This window comes from Balaenoptera musculus, chromosome 15 (assembly GCF_009873245.2).
Source record: "Balaenoptera musculus isolate JJ_BM4_2016_0621 chromosome 15, mBalMus1.pri.v3, whole genome shotgun sequence".
Lineage (NCBI taxonomy): Eukaryota > Metazoa > Chordata > Mammalia > Artiodactyla > Balaenopteridae > Balaenoptera > Balaenoptera musculus.
The window spans coordinates 8258535-8270007 of record NC_045799.1 but is presented as its reverse complement, the minus strand read 5'-3'; the positions used below and the strand labels follow the sequence as shown (position 1 = coordinate 8270007).

General features: G+C 42.5%; 1 long non-coding RNA gene across 4 annotated transcripts; it reads right to left on the bottom strand.

Annotated features, from left to right (window-relative positions):
• Positions 1-369: 369 nt before the first annotated feature.
• LOC118882014 lies at positions 370-10412 on the bottom strand. Of its 4 annotated transcripts, XR_005016648.1 has the most exons (8): positions 9868-10412; positions 9419-9613; positions 8819-8941; positions 8395-8516; positions 5675-5746; positions 3774-3834; positions 1174-1284; positions 370-539 (listed from the first exon to the last, which is right to left on the bottom strand). It is a non-coding gene; the product is annotated as an uncharacterized LOC118882014 (long non-coding RNA). The 4 variants fall into 4 exon arrangements; XR_005016645.1 differs by having other exon boundaries at positions 9419-10412; XR_005016646.1 differs by lacking the exon at positions 3774-3834 and having other exon boundaries at positions 9419-10412.
• Positions 10413-11473: the final 1061 nt, after the last annotated feature.

Here is an 11473-nt window from a genome sequence, read left to right as displayed (position 1 = left end):
GAACACAAGAGTACAACCAGTATCTCTTTGAGTGAACAAAGTTTTAGGAATGAAGCATTTGTGGAAATGAAGGCTTTATCTAGTGCCTCATACCTCTTTTATTTTTTAACCATATGCTGTTTCATTTAAACATTATGGACCTCAAGTTTCATTTAGTCCATGAAAGGCTATAACTGACCTTGATTTACGTAACAAATCAGTAAGGCAAGTGTTTGAAGCATTTTTTTTAATTACTTTTTTTGTGTGGGGGGGTGGTAATTTAGTATCTGTCATGGTATGCCCATGGACAGATTAAGACCTATAAGCATTATGAGGCCTACATCAGTCAGCTATTGCCATGCTAATGTCATGTAACAAATCACCCAAAGCTCAGTGGCTTAAAACAATAATTATTTAATCTCACAAAAGCATCTGCAAATTGGCTGGTTTTCAGATGATCTAGACTGTCTGGGCTGGGCTTCAAGGTGTGGGTTGCATCAGGGTCTGCTCTAGGTGTCTCTCATCCTCCTTGAATGAACAGGCATGTTCTTCTCACGGCACTGTTGGACATGCAAAAAGAGCAAGACCCGCGGTGTAAACACGTTCTAAGGCTTTGCTTGCATCCTGCTTGCTAACAGCCTATTACCAACAAAGTCACATGACTGAGTCCAAATCAGTGGGTCAGGGAAGTATATTCCATCCAAAGCAGGAATGGGAGAGGTGTATTTCCTGAACAATAATACACACTATCCCAAGACCCATAACCAAATAAAAGTTAAAAATCAAACTAAAATGAAAAGTTATATTTTTCAAAGAGACAAAAACATATACATGTCAAAAATAGCTTTTCTGAATTTTCTGGTTGTCTCCTTTGGTGGGCAAGAGGGGTTGTAATGGTGTCCCTGCTTTTCTGGTCCTTTAAGTGTGTGTCTAGTCTTCATTTGGGGCCAGCCAGCACTGATGAGTACTCCTTTTTGTATCCAAGTGCCCAGCACTTGGTAGGTATTTGACATAGTTTGTTGAATGCAATTGTTGAATTCTATAAATGTATGGCAATTGCATCAGTGCATGATAGCTCTATTTGCTATACAGAAATTCTGGAGCATTGTAGGTATTGCACGTTTCTACATCAAAGCTTTAAAAGTAGTTATGGGGTGTGGAGGTGCACACAACTTCTAACACTGCCGTGCATACCTTGGAGGCCTCCAAGCAAGTCGTTGCCTTTGGGTTTCCTGTTTCTCTGTTTCGCCTGCAATGGAAAAGCGATCGCTTTCTCATCTGATGTTGCCCAAGGGAAATGTGTGCCTGGAAGATAATCAACAGAGAGGAGAGTGTAGACAAGTAAATAAACAGTTTAATGAATATAAGATAAAACATGAATTAGGGCTTCCCTGGTGGCACAGTGGTTAGGAATCCACCTGCCAGTGCAGAGGACACGGGTTCAAGCCCTGGTCCGGGAAGATCCCACAAGCCGCGGAGCAACTAAGCCCGTGTGCCACAACTACTGAGCCTGTGCTCTGGAGCCCGGGAGCCACAACTACTGAGCCCACATGCCTAGAGCCCCTGCTCCGCAACAAGAGAAGCCACTGCAAAGAGAAGCCCACGCACCGCAACGAAGAGTAGCCCCCGCTGGCTGCAACTAGAGAAAGCCCGCGCGCAGCAACGAAGACCCAACACAGCCAAAAAAAAAAAAAGCCAAGAATTAAAACCAGCTTTCAGAACCTCACATTTTCCTTTCATCTACTGTTTATTCAGTAATTGCACAGTTACAACTTGCATAAATGATTTTATATACCTAGTAGTCTATAAATATCTCCAGTATGTATATGTTTGTAGATAAGGAGGGCAGGGACGATCATGATTGAACAAACATGTTCTGACATAGAAATAACCTTGCAAATACTACGATGTTCAGATTCTACCAATGCTAGTTTTTCCTGACCCAGGGAACTCAGTGTTACGAATTTTATTAATAACTACCTTTGAGAGACTAACAAATGCCACACATTGGGGTGAGATACCTCTATATATTATTATTTTTAACCCATGTAACAGCACTGCCATGTTAGAACATATCCCTATAGTAAAGAAGGGAACACAGAGATGCAGTAAGTAGCTTGAGCCTGTATTTGAGCTCTAACATGCTTCACTAGAAAATCAGGCTGTTTTGAAAGTTGACTACCCACCTGTGTACAGGGAGGGCCAGTTGAGGACAAGCAAGCGTGGCATGTAGATATCCGTGTGACTGTCGCATCTTATTTCTTGCACCAGGATTAACGGAACAGAACACCCAGTGTGGGAAGCCACCTCAGGGCCACCCTGCAAATATTTGTATACCTCCCCACCATTCTGTTTTCCTTCAGTTTTGTAGTGCAGAGCTTCTTTATTAGATGACTAAGATAGGCATGGTAAACATGTCACCCGGATTGTCAGATGCCTCTGGTTTGGAAATGTTCACTCAGAGCCATCAGTGAAGCCCAGAGATGACATCTTACAAGCTGGTGATAAAGCTTCAAGTAGCTTCCACTGTGAGGAGGGCTTAATTATGTGTGATTTTTCAAGCAGTATCTGTAGATTATACAGATAAGATGTCTCCTTTCTGTCTGGTGTGTGCCTTGTACTAGCACCCTTATTGAATCATGACTGCTAGCTCTCCTTGGTTGTGAATTAGGGCCCCAGGAGCCTCCAATCAGGTTTAGCCATTGTCCTCACAAAGCTCATTATTGCTCTTTTGGTTGAAATTTGAGGGGCCGAACAACCATTAGGTAAGTATGCAATGTCAGGGGAGCAATTTGGTTTGAAAAGTCTCAGAAACGGCCTTTAAAAAAAAATAAAAATAAAAACCTTCTAGGGCATTTCTTTTTTGAAAAAATAAGTTGAGTATCTTTGTTTAAAAAAAAAAAAGGAGGGTTTCTGCCTTTGCAGTTAAGAGCAATCCTTAGAAGGCATCCAAAAAAAAAAAAAGTTGGCTCTGTTTTCTGAATTGCTAGTTGGGAGAACAAAAGCAGCAAGGGAAAGTTTGACTTGACTTCCTCTGCAATTTGTTTATATCATCGGAGCAGAAAGAATCTCAGGGCTCAGCTCGCCACTTCCTGAATAAAGAGAGAAAAATGCCCAGAGTGCTGGATTCATTGAGAAGTGCAGAGCGGTCAGCAGAAATCCTGACCGACTGAGGGGCCCAGAGGGCAAAGGAAGAACTTTCTCCGTTCAGCTACGATCTAAGATAACTGCGAAGTCCCCAGTCACCAAATACTCCCCCAGCCCTCCCAGTGGCCACAGAGAGGCCAGCTGGAAGGAAGGTGCAGGCGTCCCTGGCTTGTTGCTATGGAGTCGGCTTCATCCAAGACAGTATTGTCAATCAATCCAATTCAAAGACAGCAGTGGCAGCAATGGAAGTGCATTGAAATTACAAATATTTACTTGAAAAAAAAAATGTCCAAATCAGATGTAACTGAGATGATAAGGTTCTGTTTACTTCTCTAGGTAGTAGCCGGGAAACAGCCAAACCAGTTAGGTAGGAAACTTTCTTTTTTTGGTCAGGTATGTACTGAATCACTGGCAGCAAACTTCAGGGATTTTTAGGAGAGAAGATTTCTTTCTCTCTAGGTTCTCCTGGGCAGAGTGCCTGTATTCCTTCCCCTCCACACACACACTTTTTAAAAACAATTCGAGGCCAGCTGAGCTCATTTTGATGATTGCTGTTAGTTTCCTGCCACTTGTCTTTGTAGGCTGGAGTGAGGCCGAAGGATTTGGATGAAAAACATCAGGCTGCTCTCCTCTTCAAGAAATCTTACCTGTGTGGTTTCCTAGCTTGCCTTTTCATAACTTACTCGGTTGAGGTCTGCCATGGCTGGCCTATTTATTAAAGAGAAATTTGAAATCAGTGGGTGAAAGGGCTAAGAAAGAGAAAAATACAGTTGAGCAGTGAATGTACTTGGCTGAGTACCCTTATGGGAGACTGATTTCATTGGCCTTTGGAACACTGGAGGGGATTGCAAAACATGCAGCTAGAACAGAGAGAGAGAATGCAGATAGAAGGGGCGGGGCAGAATGGGGAGACAAAGAGGGTTTCCCTTTCCTCAGAAAGGGGGGATCATCCTTACTAAAGTGCGTTTCTTGGGGCAGCTCAGAAGCAGGAGAAAATGCCAGGTAATAAGGCTGGTGGCCATTTGAATAATGAATAGTATAACACGCAGTGATTTCAAACCTCACAGTTTGTTATTGGAAGTTTTTCTTCCCATTTGGAGGGCAGGTTTCCATCAATTCTCTTGTCTAATTCCTGCTTCCTGCCAAGCTGCTGCTGTTTTCAAGAAAACACTTGGGTCATCGTTTGAGAGCTTCAAAAATCTCAGTGTTCAATTAGCCTTCTTTTGAATCCCTTCTGACGGTTGGTTAAATATGGGTCCAAAGTCCTTTCTGTGAGTAGGGCGGATCCTGGGGTGAGGAAACTTAATTTTCTGAGTGTTAAGAAACAAAAATAATGTTTTAACAGCACCATTACTAGAAAACTTGGAAATTGCATTCTTCTAGTCTGTTCTGTTCAATTCCATTTTATGGACCTCTGAACATTTCATAGTACAAAGGGCTATTATATAAAAAGGACACTCGGATATTCTTCTTAAAGGTTCCCTTGTACTTTCATAGCATGTTTACAAGGTTACTAAGTATGCTTTCTCATCACTGTGTTTTAAATGGCTCGACTATTACTCCCACGTTTGAGAATCATTGAAACTGCCTGAATGGAACCGGGATAGCCTTTGTTCCCCATTGATTTGGAAACAAAAGACGCAGGAAAAAAAGTTTATTTTGCTGCTGCATGCCATATGCAGATGAACGCATTGTCGATTAAATTAAACCAAGGATCTGAAGACTTTTTCAAGCCTTAGAAGGAATGTTCTTATAGTTACGGTACATGTTAGAATTTGCCCTCCAGTTTTCATTTATTCCATTGTGCTTGTGTCTAACGTGGGGTTATTTAAGTCACACACCCAAGTCTTCAGGAATAATAAAGCGTAATCAATAGAGGAGAATCAGCATCAAAAAAGACAAAAGTTGCTATGTTGTTTCTTAGGTGGGAAATACCAGATGGACATAAGTAGGCAGTGCCCTCCATTTTCTCCCTTCTCCATCTTTTCCAGTTTCTCTAGACCCGAGATTCTCGTCTTCGGCACTGTTGACATTTGGACTGGGTCATTCTGTGTTGCAGGGGGCTGTCCTGTGCGTTGTGGGGTGTCTACCAGCTTCATGGGCCTAGACCCCAGATGCTGGCGGCACCCCTCCACGGTCATGACAGGCAGCCTCGGCTCCTGTAGCTGCCACATGTCCCCTAGAAGGGGGGTGGGGAGGACGTTTGGATCGCCTCAGGTTGAGAACCACTGTTCTAGAGCAACCCACCCACAGAATCCTGTTTGAAGGAGGAAGAGAAGATTAACTTCGTGTTTGGCCAGCGATAGTGAAAATCACTGGTTACAAAGCAGTTATTTTAATCAATTCATAGAGTTAGATCTCAAAATATGAGAGAGAGCGCAAGAGAAGGAATCAAAGGACTCAGACAACTTAATAGCCAGCCCTTCATTTTACAGGTGGGGACCACAGCAGGAAGTGCATCCCAGCGTACACAGCTAGGTGGTGAGCTAAGGCTAGTTATTGCTAGCTTTTTTTCTTGTTATTTCAAGTAGTTCATGGATTCACTTACCTATCATTGTGCCCCTCCTACTGGGAAGCATCTCAGAGTAGACGGGAAACAACGCATCTCAGGATCCTTTTCCTTATGACCGTGAAGTAATTAATATTCACTAATTTAATTTTCAGTGGCTAGAAATGGGCATGTACTACAGTAATAAAATACACATTTTATGAGATACTGTTAGAATAAAAATGTATCATAATGACAATATGGCTAAAGAAGTTTAAAACACGTCTTAATAAAGATGTATCTCTATTTCACTAGGATGTATAGTTCGTATCAACTATTTTTATTAAATATCGAAAAAAGAGAAGCAGTGCCCAGAACCACATAATCTGAGTCCTGTATATACAATAATAAAGCTATCAGTGTTCATTTTTAGTATTTTTTTTTTTAAGTTTTAAATTATGAAGTGTTTTGAACGCTGTGACAAGTGGACAGAATAAATGGTACAATAGTCAGTACATGTACGTACTGCTAAGATTTACTGGTTTCCAGCTCTCCCATTTCAGAGCCTTTACTGGTCCTTCTGGCAATCATTTATCTGCATGGCTCATTCCTTCCTTCCCTCATCCAGGCCGAAATGGCACCTTCTCAGACAGGCCTCCCAATCTTTCTTTATAGTGATACAACTACAGAGTGTATGCTATATGATGAACAGAGGGCACTATCCGTCACTTGCCAGCCAGCCCTGCTTTAATTTTTCTTTATAGCACATATTATATATAAATAACATGTTTGGTTTACTTATTTGTCTGTTTCCTCCAACTAGAATCTAGCCTGACGCCCTGATGGCTTTGTTTCATCTAGTAGTGCTCAGAACAATGCCTACCTAGTACACAGTAGGCGCTCAGTAAATATCTGTTGAATGAAAGTGTTGTCCGGGCAAACTGTGGGCACGAGCAGGCTGGTAATAATTTAGTGTGGGTTGATGAAGTCTTGCACTCTTGTAAATGACCTTTGTCTTCTCAAGTGTAATATTTAATATTTAATTGGTTTGGCATGACAAGTTAAATATTGCAAGCAGTTAATCATTTATTCATTTTAAATAACAGGTTGTTTTTTAATAGAAGTCTAATGAAGAAAATAATAATGGACTCCCAGCCTACTGATCAGAGAAGCCTACTGATATTTAAACAGCAAAACAAAAGTACATGCTTATAGTTAGAAACTTGAAATTGCATAGAAAAGTTACAGAATAAAAAGTAGAAGACATTCCCTATCTACAAAAAGAAACACTTGTAACCAATTTCTCATGAATTGTTCCAGAAAATTTCTCTATGCCTATAGGTATACATTTACTAGCAAAATATACCTTAAGTTGCTTTAAATGCACACACACACATGCATATACACACATACCAGAATGGTTTCTTTAACCCTTGCACAGTTTGTACTGAGATATTTATTTGCTCAACTATGTGTTGAACATCTCTCTTCCATCCAACTGTACCTGCCTATCCACCATTCTATCCCCCGTGCCTGGCACACAGCAAGCCTCATTACCTGTTTGTTGAACAACAATTGGTTAAACTGGTACACACTCTTCAACAGCAGGTGCTATGCTTTTATTAATGTACCGTGGCCAAAACACGATTCTTACGCCATTAGTGAAGTTCTTTAGGATTTGTATTCAATGAACATTTATAAATTTTTAAAAATTGTTAGCATTCTGGGTGTTCTCATGTGAATTAGCTCATGCAGTCCTCAGGCAAATCTCCTAAAGTGATTATTTTCATTTCTGTTTTTCAAATGAGAAAGACTCAGATATCAAAACCAAACTATCGATGAAGATGTAATATTAGGAAAAAGTTCTAGGCCTCCATGCCCTATTTATATTTCTAGGTAACTTCATTTTTTTTTAACCAATCTCAGCAGTCAGAATGCTGTGAACGTTTGAGCTGAGCTCTAAATACCAAATATTTCTCTATAGTCTGTCATGTCCCAAAGATACATTTCAAGTCTCTCTAATTAGCCCAGCAGATGAAACAAAGATCTGAAGACCTACTAAACACTAACAAAACAAACCAGCAAACAAAATTCCTGCAACACAAGAGAAACTTCTTGACAGTGTAAAAAATGAATCCACCTGGCTTCTAAGAAGCAGGCCAGAGCAGCTCAGAATCAAAACACAGGAAGTAAGTTGTAAATGGCAGAATGAATAAAACAACTATTTTGGGGGTGAAACAGAATCTGCTCTCTGCACTTTAGATGTCACCTTTCAAAGTGAGGAGGGAGCACGTGGGGTCAAAATGTTCACCTAGGGGCTCCATTTTCAAAACGAAACAGCCAGTATACAACTCAACTCGGTAAAGTAAAAAACCATCGAATTACATGGTTAAAAATGGGTGAATTTTATGGCATGTAAATTACATCTCAAGGTGTTAAAAAAAAAAAAAAAAAAAGAAGAGCCAAATTAACAGTTAAAAGTTGTTTTATCTTGCCAGCAGGCAGCCAGTACAGATTCAGGTGTCGTGTGTGTGTGTGTGTATGTGTGTGTGTGTGTGTATGTGTGTGTGTGTGTGTACTGTGTGTGTGTACTGTGTGTGTGTGTGTGTACTGTGTGTGTGTACTGTGGTCTGTGAGTCCAGTATGTGGGGACTCGAAGGTTACTGTTTAATATTATGTAGAAAACATGTGCAGAGCCAAGGAGGTGAAAACAGTTCTCTCATAAAAAGACCATGGGGCTGGGGGGCTCCTGAGAAGTCAAAGTAGTTGAAAAGATGAACCTTTTGTCCTGGAGGTGTCATCACGTCCTCCTACTGGGGCGAAACCACAGAGCATAAAGCTTGCCTCCCGCTTGCCGCTTCCCTGTTGATTCTGTTCCCTCGTAATAGCAGCCTTGTTCCGTCTGCCGGGATTCAGAGATTTATGGAGGCAGAGTGTGAGGGGAATTATTTCCAAAAGAAATAATCGCAGGAACAGTGAGACGGAAGGAGGAGGAGAGAGAGAGGGAGGGAGAGAGAAACAGAAACAGAAGGGCGATTAATTTCCAGGACAGAATAAAATTGGCTATCATGTCATTAAAGTGTTAAAACACTGCCAGCACTATAAACTGACAGCGATGCCTTACGAAGAGCCTTCTGTTGGGACCGGACGAGTGAAATGAAACTCAGAGGGGAAGGGGATGGGTGGGGAGGAGGACCTGCTCACCGCAGGAGCAGGGCTGTGCAGTTAAACCTCAGGTCGTGGTTTGATGCCCTTCTGACTCGCGGAGACAAAGGCCACCTGCCAGCCTGGGGTCAGGCGAGACCTCACACTCCACGTGAGCACCTCCTGTGGGAAGAAGGAGAAAAAGACGCGTGAGCAAACCTCAAAATTACTGACAAAAGAAAACAAAGCCTTACTCAGTCTGAAAAACCAAGTGAGGTTATTTTTCTGAGAATTACATAAGCAAATGCCCCACGCTTACCTCTGATTATTATCTCTTAATCATAGGTTTAAAAATGTCAGTAAAACTATGTCAGACTAGGACAGAGGTTACTTTGGGGAAAGAATAATGATTAGGAGAGGACACGGGGGGACTTTCAGGGTGCTGATTTCCCGGATATGTGACAACTTTGGGAAAATTCATCAAGCTGGATATTTCCAATTTGCGATTATGTATATTTTACTAACATTAAAAAAATGCCAATATGATCTCCCTGTTCCTCCTTCCTCATTCATTTCAAAGTTGATGTGACCAAAGAGAGCTTGGATCCTCCTCTAGCTGTGTTGCCCCCACTTAGCTCATGGTAGCCTTCAACGACTTACCCCAAGACTTCAGCAGCATCCTGGATTCTTCTTTCCTCCTGCTGGCTCTACCTCCAAAGCAGATCCCATATCTCTCTGATTTCCTCCATCTCCACTGGCCTTCCAAGTCAGCGTCCTGTTTGGCTAGACAGTGGTTAATGGACTGCCAATCAGGTTTCCTGCTCCCTCTTGTGCTAATCCAGTCTCCAAAGTTACCTTTTTTAAAAATGGAAATCAGGTGACCACATCCTCAAAGTCCCCCAACAGCTTCCCATCACATGTAAAGTAAGACCCAGCTGTGGGTAAGCCTTCTGGAGTTGCTTTCCTTCTATTCCTCTAACTCACTAAGCTCATTCCTTCCTCCGGAACTTGGCTTTGCTGTCCCTGTCCTGGGTCTCAGCTCTCCCGTCACCTGCCCACTGAAGCTGCCCCCAATCAACTATGACAGTCACCACTCCCCATCACATTACCGTCACGACACCTAGCACTATATGACAGGTTAGGTTGTCTCTCAGTTGTGTTGTTGATGGGATTTCTCCCTCACTAGGATATAGGTTCCCAGAGAGGCAAGGACTGTGTCTGTCCTGTCAGTATCTCCCCTTGGATGTTATAAAAATAGTCTGAAACATCACATGCCTGAAACCCAGCTCCTGGAATTCTCCCTCCCCACCACCACCGCCTCCCTCCAACCTGCTTTCCTCATAGTACTCTGCTCGTGGCAACTTTGTTCATTCAGTGACTCAGGCTAGAAATACTGGAGTCACCCCTGACACCCCTTTCTCCCCTCACATCCCACCTTCAATCCATCAGCACTTCCTGGTGCCCTTACCTTCACAGAGCCTGACAACTCATCTACCACGTCCTGCCCCTGCCCTGGTGCGGGAAGAAAAAGGGTTCCTGGAGCTGCCTAACCACCCCCTACATCTCCCTGGGCCCCCCTTTCCATTTAGTCTCCAGAGTCAGGTTATTTGAAAATAATTTTTTTTTTTTTTAGCCGCTCTGCACGGCTTGTGGAATCTTTAGTTCCCTGACAAAGGATTGAACCCAGGCCCTTGGCAGTGAGAGTGGAGTCCTAACCACTGGACCACCAGGGAATTCCATCGAAAATAATTTTAAATCCCATATCTCTTTCCAGATGTGTCTTTCCAGTGACTCCCCATCTCAGCAAAATCTAAAGTCCTTCGGTGACCTGCACGCATCTTCTTCCCTGACTGCCTCACTCACCCACCCACCCTCTTTCCCTTGCTTTCTCCACTGCGGCCACACTAACCAAGGACACACCCCCTCAGACCTTTGCACCTGCTGCTCTTTCTGGAATTATCCCCCAGGTATCCCCCTCACTTGTGTTCCCTCACTTGTCGGGGTCTCTGCCCAAGGAGGCTTTCTCCAGCATCTCTCTTCAAAATTGCCCCCATCCTGACACTCCCTATTTCTCTCCTCTACTTATTTTTCTCCAAAGCACTTAAGGCTCCACAGACTTATGTTATATTTATGTATTCATTGATGGTCCCTTTCCCCTAAGTTCCATGAGGGTGGAGATTTTTGTCTCTTTGTCATGGCTGTGTCCTCATTGCCCACATTTGTGCCTGGCAGATAGTAAACACTTATAGTTTATTAATAATTAATTGAATGAAAAGTACATGCTAAAGATTTAAGTCCTCATATAGTGAGTGAATGAATGATAATTAATAGAACATTGCTGAAGTCATTAAATCAAAGATACACAGAGTTTCTATTGTGGATCTGAAACCAATCTAACCTGTTCTACAGTAGTATATACAACAGACAAGATCTCTGGTCACCTGGAACTTGCAGTCTACTTGGGGAAAGCAACTGATCCAACAACTGCAAAAAACATCTCATTACAAACTTGGTATTGCTGGGAAGAAAGAGGACCTTCTGAGATCATAGCTCCATTAGAGAGAACTGGGAAGGCTTCCTCAGAGGAGGTGACATTTGAGCTGAGATGAGAAAGTTTGGGTGTACAGGGAAGTGGGACTGGGGAGGGCATTTGTGGCAGAAGAAAATTCCAGTACAAAGCCCCCCCCCACACCCAGATTTTTAATCCAACGGATA